This window comes from Elaeis guineensis, chromosome 8 (genome assembly GCF_000442705.2).
Source record: "Elaeis guineensis isolate ETL-2024a chromosome 8, EG11, whole genome shotgun sequence".
NCBI lineage: Eukaryota > Viridiplantae > Streptophyta > Magnoliopsida > Arecales > Arecaceae > Elaeis > Elaeis guineensis.
This window is the reverse complement of record NC_026000.2, coordinates 34,841,250-34,849,704: the sequence shown is the minus strand read 5'-3', so window position 1 is coordinate 34,849,704 and position 8,455 is coordinate 34,841,250. Positions and strand designations below refer to the sequence as shown.

At 35.3% G+C, this 8,455-nt stretch overlaps 1 non-coding gene across 1 annotated transcript; it reads left to right on the top strand.

Moving 5' to 3' along the window:
• Positions 1–7,270: 7,270 nt before the first annotated feature.
• On the top strand, positions 7,271–7,376 carry LOC114912823 (small nucleolar RNA R71). Its single transcript, XR_003798736.1, has one exon. It is a non-coding gene; the product is annotated as a small nucleolar RNA R71 (small nucleolar RNA).
• The last annotated feature ends 1,079 nt before the right edge of the window (positions 7,377–8,455 follow it).

The window sequence follows — 8,455 nt, the reverse complement described above, 5'->3', positions numbered from 1 at the left end:
TTTAAAATTATTTTTAAATATTGAACCCCTATCCACAGCTTCAAACTTAATTAAGAATTAAGTTGAACATATTAAATCTAGAATTATGAATTAAAGATCTAATATCATTCGCATAAAACATGGATGATGGATTTATGGGTTGGCTTGATCAGGTTTTCCTAAGTGGGTTAGACCTTCGGTTAGAATCAAAGACTAAATGGACTAAATAGAGAAATTGATTAAGTCTAACCAAAAGTTGAATTAGATTAAATCAAAATTTTTCTAAAGTCAATACAACAGTTATTGTTGGTCGAGTCCATGTCTTTAATTAGACCCAAATGGACTTTGATCTTGAGCTCAACAGTCAAACCCAAATCCATAAGTTGATCCAATTAAAACTGATTAATAAGTTGGTGTCTAAGATAAGTTTAGTAGTCTTAATCGATGATTTTTAATTGGGAGCTACTCACATAGATTGAGTCTATGACGAGTTAATGGCATATCCCTCTCATCGATCTCACTTACCTGACCAACATGGTAAATCATTTTTAATCAGATCGCTTAATAATTGGAATTTGATCCATGCTACTAGAAAATCAATTGTGACTGATTTAGGTGCTCCTAGTTCGACTTATCTTTATCTTCATCATGACTTGGTGAAGTCAGTGGGAGGATTGATGACTTGTCAGTTGGACCAACTTATTTCTAGTCCAACCTATTCTGACTTGGTGAAGTCAGTGGGAGGATCGAGATTAGCTGATCTGTGTATTTCATTCTATTAAATTATGTTATCAAATTTTTTAAATTATTAGATCCATAAAATGAGCTGGTTATAGTGATAACTAGATCATAGCCTCCCATTAAGATGAATGGTAATGGATCCATTAATTCTGATTGACATTGCAGGTGCCATCCATCTGATGTTTCTCTGAATGATAAAATTATCATTCATCATATGATGACTCTAATATACTATCTGATGAATAGTTGGGTTGGCCGGGCTATACTCGGACTTGATCATTCATTAGTTAGAATCATTAAGTAGGTTCATGTTAATGATTGGACCTAATCGAGACTTTCAGTGGAGGCCCATTGCCTACTGAAATGAAACTTGAGATAAAATTAAATACTAAAAATTATTTAAAAAAATAATTGATTGAGAACCTATCCATAGACATACATGGATTGATCGAGCCATACTCGGATCCGTATGCAATCTGTGTAGATTCTAGTACCCACTAAGAAATTAAGATAATTTCTCGAATTGAAGATAGAGGCTTACAATTCGTATAAAATAGTGGAAGAATCTTTAGACTAAAGTCCATGTCTTTAGGCTTGATTAATTCATATACTAATTAGGTCTGTGTTTTTCTTTCTTTTCAAAAATAGCTTGTAATTTATCGCTCCACTCACTATTTGACAGTGATGAGCTTATTTGACCCAACTTTGATAGCTAGTATCAGAAGTTGAACATTGATCTTGAGTCCAATCTAGCTAAAAAGTTTAGGGCTGAACTGAGTCAAGCAGACTATGACTCAAATAGCTAAAGAGAAACGAGTAATTAGTTGCTGGTCAAGATGCTTATATAATAACACCTTATAATTTTTCTATATTTGATACTACTACCTGGATATTGGATACCGAAAGTCTAGTTCACAAATACAATTCATTGCAAGGACTTCAAATTAGTAGAAAATTTGAGAACGATGAGAGATTCCTAAATGTGGGAGATGAAAGTCAAGTTTCAATCTAAATTTTAGGAGTCGTCGAACTTGTTTTTAAATCCAATAGTATCATTTTAAGTGATTGTAACTATTGTCCATCTTTCTTGATGAATATAATCTCTGTTGGTCTTTTGGCTAAAGATGGTTATAGTTTATCAATAAAGGATGATTATTGTGATAAAATTATGAATGATGTTACAATAATGTGAAGACAATTAAGAAATGGCATCTATATTTTGTCACAGTCTGTGAGTGTAATGTACACTCCAAATAAACAACCAAAGTTAGATAATGTTATAGATGCCTACCTTTAGCATTGTAGGCTCGGTGACATTAACAAGAACAGGATAAATAGGTTAGCACAAGTGGGTATCCTCAATATCAATGATTGTGAATCATTACCGACCTGTGAGTTTTGTCTTTTTGGAAAGATGACTAAGTCATCTTTTACTAGAAAAGGTGAATGAGCTAATAAAATTCTAAGTCTAATATATAGTGATGTATGTGGACCTATGACCATTAGTGCCGGAGGAGGATATAGCTATTTCATTACATTTATAGACGACCTTTCTAGGTATGGGTATGTTTACTTGCTGAAATATAAGTCTGAATCATTTGAAATGTTCCAACGATTTCGTAACAAAATAGAGAAATAAACTGAAAAAGATATCAAAATTATTTAGTCTGACCGAGGAGGTGAATATTTTTCCAATAAATTTCTGACATATCTAGAAGAGAATGAAATTCTCTCATAATGAACTCCTTCAGAGACACCACAACATAATGGCATCTCAGAAAGGAAGAATTGAACCTTATTGGATATGGTTCAGTCCATAATGGAGTTTGCAAGTCTGTCGATCTCTTTTTGGGGATATGCACTTGAGACAGCCTATTATATGCTTAATAATATTTCGAGCATGTCAGTTAGTAAAACATCATATGAGATATGGTCAGGGCATAAGCCAAACCTCACTTACCTTAAAGTCTAGGGGTGTCTTGCTTATGTTAAACGATTACAAACGGACAAGCTCGGACCTAAGTCCGATAAGTGTTATTTTATAGGGTACCCTAAGGAAACAAGAGAATATTTCTTTTACCTCCATACTGAACAAAAGGTATTTGTCAGTAGTAAGACATACTTTTTGAAAAAAGAGTTTCTTAGTGAAGGAACAAGTGCCTCTAAAGTCAAACTTGATGAAGTTTGATAGGTAGAAGAACCGATACCAGTGATTGAATCTGAACTGAATTTGATTAGATCAAATTCGGAGCCCAATATAGAATCATCCTTAAGGTGATCCAGTAGAGTATCACATCAGCTGGATAGATACTTAGATTTTTTGGTTCGAAATGGAGATCTTGTTGAGCTTGATGAGAACAATGAGGATCCAGTCACTTACATGGATACAATGTAGAGGTCCAACTCTGAGAAATGGCTTGAAGTCATAAAATTCAAAATGAAGTCTACAAAGATCAACGATGTATGGACATTAGTTGATCCACCTAAAGGGGTAAAACCCATAGGGTGTAAGTGGATCTTCAAAAGGAAAAGGGGTGTAGATGGAAGGCAGAGATCTATAAAGTCCATCTGGTTGCCAGGGATATCTTTAGCATTATGGTGTTGACTATGATGAGATGTTCTCTTCTGTGGCAATGCTCAAGTCCATTTGGATCATGCTTGTGATAGCGGCATATTTGGACTATGAAGTCTATGAAGTCTGGCAAATGGATGTGAAGATAGCTTTTCTAAATGAAGAGCTGAACGAAGAGGTGCATATGATACAACTTGAAGGGTTCACATTCACCGACGGATCCAAGGTGTGCAAGCTTCAGAGATCTATTTATAGATTAAAACAAGCATCTCAGAGTTGGAACATATATTTTGATAAGGTGATTAGAACGTATGGCTTTGTTAAGAACGAAGAAAAATTTTGCATATATAAGTGAGCTACTGGTTCAGTGATTGTATTTTTTATTTTGTATGTGGATGATATTCTCTTAATCGAAAATGATGTCCTTGCATTACAGAAAATAAAAGTGTGGCTATCATCATAATTATCCATGAAGGATCTGAGAGAAGAAGTCTGCATCCTAGAGATGAAGATCTATAGGGATAGATTTAAGAGACTGCTCAGGCTCTCTCAATTTATGTATATAAATGCCATGCTGAAACGATTCAGTATGAAGAATTTCAAGAAAGGTTATCTTCCAATAGGTCATAGAATTTCTCTCTTGAAGAAGAATTGTCCGACAACCCCTCAAGAGAGAGCGTATGAGTAGAATCCTATATGCCTCGATAGTGGGTTCTATAATATATGTCATGACATGTACGAGATCAGATGTGGCATACTTATTAGGAGTAGTGAGCAGATACCAATCAGATCCGAGTGAGAACCATTGGAATGTTGCAAAAACCATCCTTAAGTTTTTGAGAAATACTAAGGACCAGTGGCTCGTTTATGGAAAATCTGACTTGAAACTCATGGGATATACTGATTTCAGTGTTCAGTTAGATTGCAACAGTAGCAAGAGCATATTGGGATACATCTTTATCTTAAATGGTAGAGCTGTCTGCTAGAAAAGTTTTAAATAGCATACAGTGGCCGACTCAGTATGCGAGGCAGAGTACATCGCTGCATGTGATGCTGTAAAGAAAGCTGTATGGCTGAGAAAGTTCATCACTGAGCTTGGAATGGCACCCTTCATTGATGGTCTATTTTGCTTTACTACTATAGTACTGGAGCCATAGCTCAGGCAAAGAAGTCGAAGGCACATAATCAGATGAAGCATATTATGCTTCGCTATCACCTTGTCGAAGAGATTATGGATTGAAGTGACGTTGGCCTTCAGAAGATCGATGAAAAAAAAAATCTGACCGACCCATTCACTAAAGCTCTTACGATAAAGGAGTTCAAAGATCACAAAATAAAGATGCATATACGATACTGTACCGATTAGCTTTAGTACAAGTGGGAGTTATTGAGAAATATATCTCAAAGTCAATCGTCAACCTGTTGATGGTTATGCTAATTGATATAATTGTATATGAATTATATATTAATAAAATAATTATTTGGTAGTTTTCATCATAAGCATTGTATATTTTCTATATCGAGATTTTGTGTTATAATGAAAGTCCTTAGAACTATTTAAATCGATAAAAGAAGATTTATCGTTTAGTCCTTAAATGAGTTCGCAACCAAATGATATGATATTACTAGGACGATAGACATATCAAGTGTAGATCATTGTGTACCATATAAGTTAGCTATTTCTTAACCAAGGAGCGTGATGATGCTAGTATGGCATGCAAGTAAAATATAGGAGTACATTTTACTGAACGTGACCAATTCTGAAGTACTCTGCTGTTAAGAGTCACTCCGAAGGGATATGAGTATAAGTGTCCCTCCGACCTGAGATCACCACGATGACTTACAAGCAACTCACTGTGCTTTGGTACTAGACTACCTAAATTTTTAGTTCAGGATCGAAAGAATTTTGGACATAATCAAGTATTTGTGAAGTCGGTGCATGAGTTAAGATGGAATTGACCACTCCAAGAAATTGGAGAGAATGCTTTGTATTTTAATTTAGGAAGACCTTGGCCAGGATAGTCCTTATGAGGAGTCACAGAATTTATTAGATTGTGACACATAATGGATGTACTGTTAAGAGTTGATAGTTTAAACTCTAAGTCATCCTAACATCAAGTGTCAAAGGGATGAATTATATAGTAATTATATCCAAGTAGGTTCTTGAGTATTGCTTTGCATATATTCGATCTATTTGGATGTCGGGTATCATTACTAGATGATTACTCTGATTGGTACAGAAATCTATTTCTGTGCTACTGGCTTAGGTTCAAACCTATGGAGTCACACACATTAGAAGTTTCTCTCCGATTAGATGGCTGATCTAAAGAGTCTCACTGGACTGGAACTCTGGTGAAGAGTCTTATTGGACTGAGACTCTATCATTAATGAAAGATTAGTTTGTCATTAGATCACTAATTAGCATAATTTGATTGAACATTAAAATATGGATCAAGTTTAATTGAATTGGATTCAATTAGGTTAGGTCCGATTAGGTTATAAAATGACCTAATCGGTAAAGGAGAATTGATCCTGATTTGATCAGATCTTTGGCTCAATTAATTTACTAATTTGATCAGATTTAATTGAGATTATGTGAGCTTAATTAGATTAGGTTCATCATATTTTATTTGGATCTAATTGGATTGGGTTTGAAAGAAATCTAATTGGCTAAACCATAGAGTCCCAAATGAATGGAACTCTCTCTCCCTTTGCGCCTCCCCTTCTCTCCATGCCTTCTTTCATCGCAAAAATTATTTCATGTGTTGAATAATCTATGCCAAAACCTCCTATTTTTGCTCATTAGTGATAGGATTAGGTTTGTTTTAAGTTGATTTTAAAAGGTTTGAATTTAAACCTAAAACTTGATCCTTATCTTTCCACATGCTGGCACTTTATGAAGGACCCTGATTTGTGCGACAAAAAGGAAGAGCTCCCATATGTTTTCCATACCCATAACCCTCTGGTCGGCCCCTCTTTTAGTCAGATAAGAATGAGGAAGAGTTGGGGTTTAAATGAAATTTAAAAGAGTTTGAATTGCAATAAACTCTGGCTCTTATCTTGCATAATCTATATTGCCAGTTAACATAAAAGGATGAGATTCTTTTGTGCACCAATTACTCTTAGATTTTCATGATGAGATAGTTGAGAAGGAGAGGGGATGAATATCCTTTGGGAGTGTGAGGTTTGGGTGGGCTTCTATCTTCTTTGACGTGAGCAAAGGAGGAGATCTATCTCTTCTCGAGTAAGAGATCTAGAATAGTTCTAGGGTTTTTGGGTGAGAAAAAAATCAAAGAAAAGAGTATCTTTATCTAATTTTTCTCCACCTTTCAGCAACCTCCTCTGATCTATCTTCGACATTAGAAAGATTTGAGATGATCGAAGGAGGAGATTAAACCAGATCTGCCATCAGAAGTCGACTGCGCGAGCTAGCACTCTCGTGGAGGGCTGATCGGTCTGAGAACTTCGTGTGGACCATCCGTAGAGGTCGGATGCTTATACGGCTATAAGTGACCAGTGAAGACTTTCAGATCCACATTCTTGATTATAGAGTTCGATTATACACTCTCAGATATTGGGTTCGAAACTCTAATAATAGTAGATTAGATCTATTACTGTATATTGATTTTTGTTCATATACTTGTTATTTTAAATTCAGATTTTTATGCATGTAAATTTATGTCATAGATTTATTTATAGGATTTTTAAGATTAGATCTTATATATATATATTTATAGATTAAATAGTTTAATCTAATATTTTTCTGCTGTAAAATTTTTGAAATGCATGTATGAAATCTCTGCTCATCCCAACACTCTAGACGTGTGGTGCAAAGAGTTTTTGTTAAGGGTTTTGAATAATTGTCAGGCCTCATTCTCACTTTTGAGCATAAATGTCCCATCATATGAGGCATCAAGCATCTGTCGCTGCTTCTCTGATAGTCTGTCATAGAAACACTGAACTATTTGCCATTTAGGAATTGCATAGTGTGGATATTTTCTGATGAGGTCCTTAAGCCTTTCCCATGTTTCATGAAACATCTCTCCATCCATTTGAAAGAAACCGGTGATGGCTTTCCTAATTTGATTGGTTTTTCTAATGGAAAAATATTTCTTAAGGAATTCTTTTTGAAGCTGGTCCCAGGTTAAAATGGTTACAGAGTCTAATGAGTTCAGCCAATGTTTGGCCTTATCCTTAAGTGAGAATGGGAATAATTTCATCCTAAGAGCATTGTCTGAGAAATTTTGGATTTTGATAATAAGTAGTTGAGGGGAAAAATTCGATCAAGATTGGACTGCTTGGGTGATTTTGAGCAAGTTTCTATTTTAAAATTTTATAACCATTATAAATTACCTTTGATGTGCAGCGGAGATGGGATCAAGATGCTTGGGGTTTTTTGAACTAGATGCCTCATGAGATCTAAAACTACAGATCCTCTACTTCACGTGCACGTCAGGCACTGCTAGAAAGAGGGATGAAGATTTTTGCGCTAAGACTTCAAGAAGGTAGCAAGGGATGGAAGATATTTGATATCCATGCCTTAGGAACTCCTTGGTTGGGATTCTTATGCCAAGAACCAGGATCCCAAGAACCCTTCATGCTAAGAAGAAAGAATGCTTCCTTTTGTCGCACAACCTCTCTTGTTTCATGCTAAAATCAGATGTGATGTTCCACATGAATAAGAGGCCACCCCTTTTATAGATAATGCCCACATGATCTGATTAGAGACGCAAAGGAATATGACTTTAATTCAAATCAAATTTGAATTGCTTCCTATCCTTATCCAAGAAGGAATTCGAAGGGAGAAAGGATTGATGCCAATCTTGGCATCCTCTCTTTTTCATGCATGCACACACGAGGTTGGGTGGAAAAAAAATAGCACCCCATCCTTCTCTTGGTTGGCCAATATGAGAGAGAGTCCCTAGGTTTTAGGACTCTTTAGATCTAATCCAATCTGGTTTAAATTTGATTCAATTCGAATCTGATTCGAATATGATTCGAACCAAATTCAAAGAGATTGTCAATCCCAATCTGATTAGGATTCAAGTCCAAGTCTAACTTAGATTTTTAACCCAATCAAGCCTAATTAAATCAGATCTAATCTAAAATAATTAAGACTCGAATGCAATCTCTCAAAAATCTCTTAGATCACAGATCAAATCA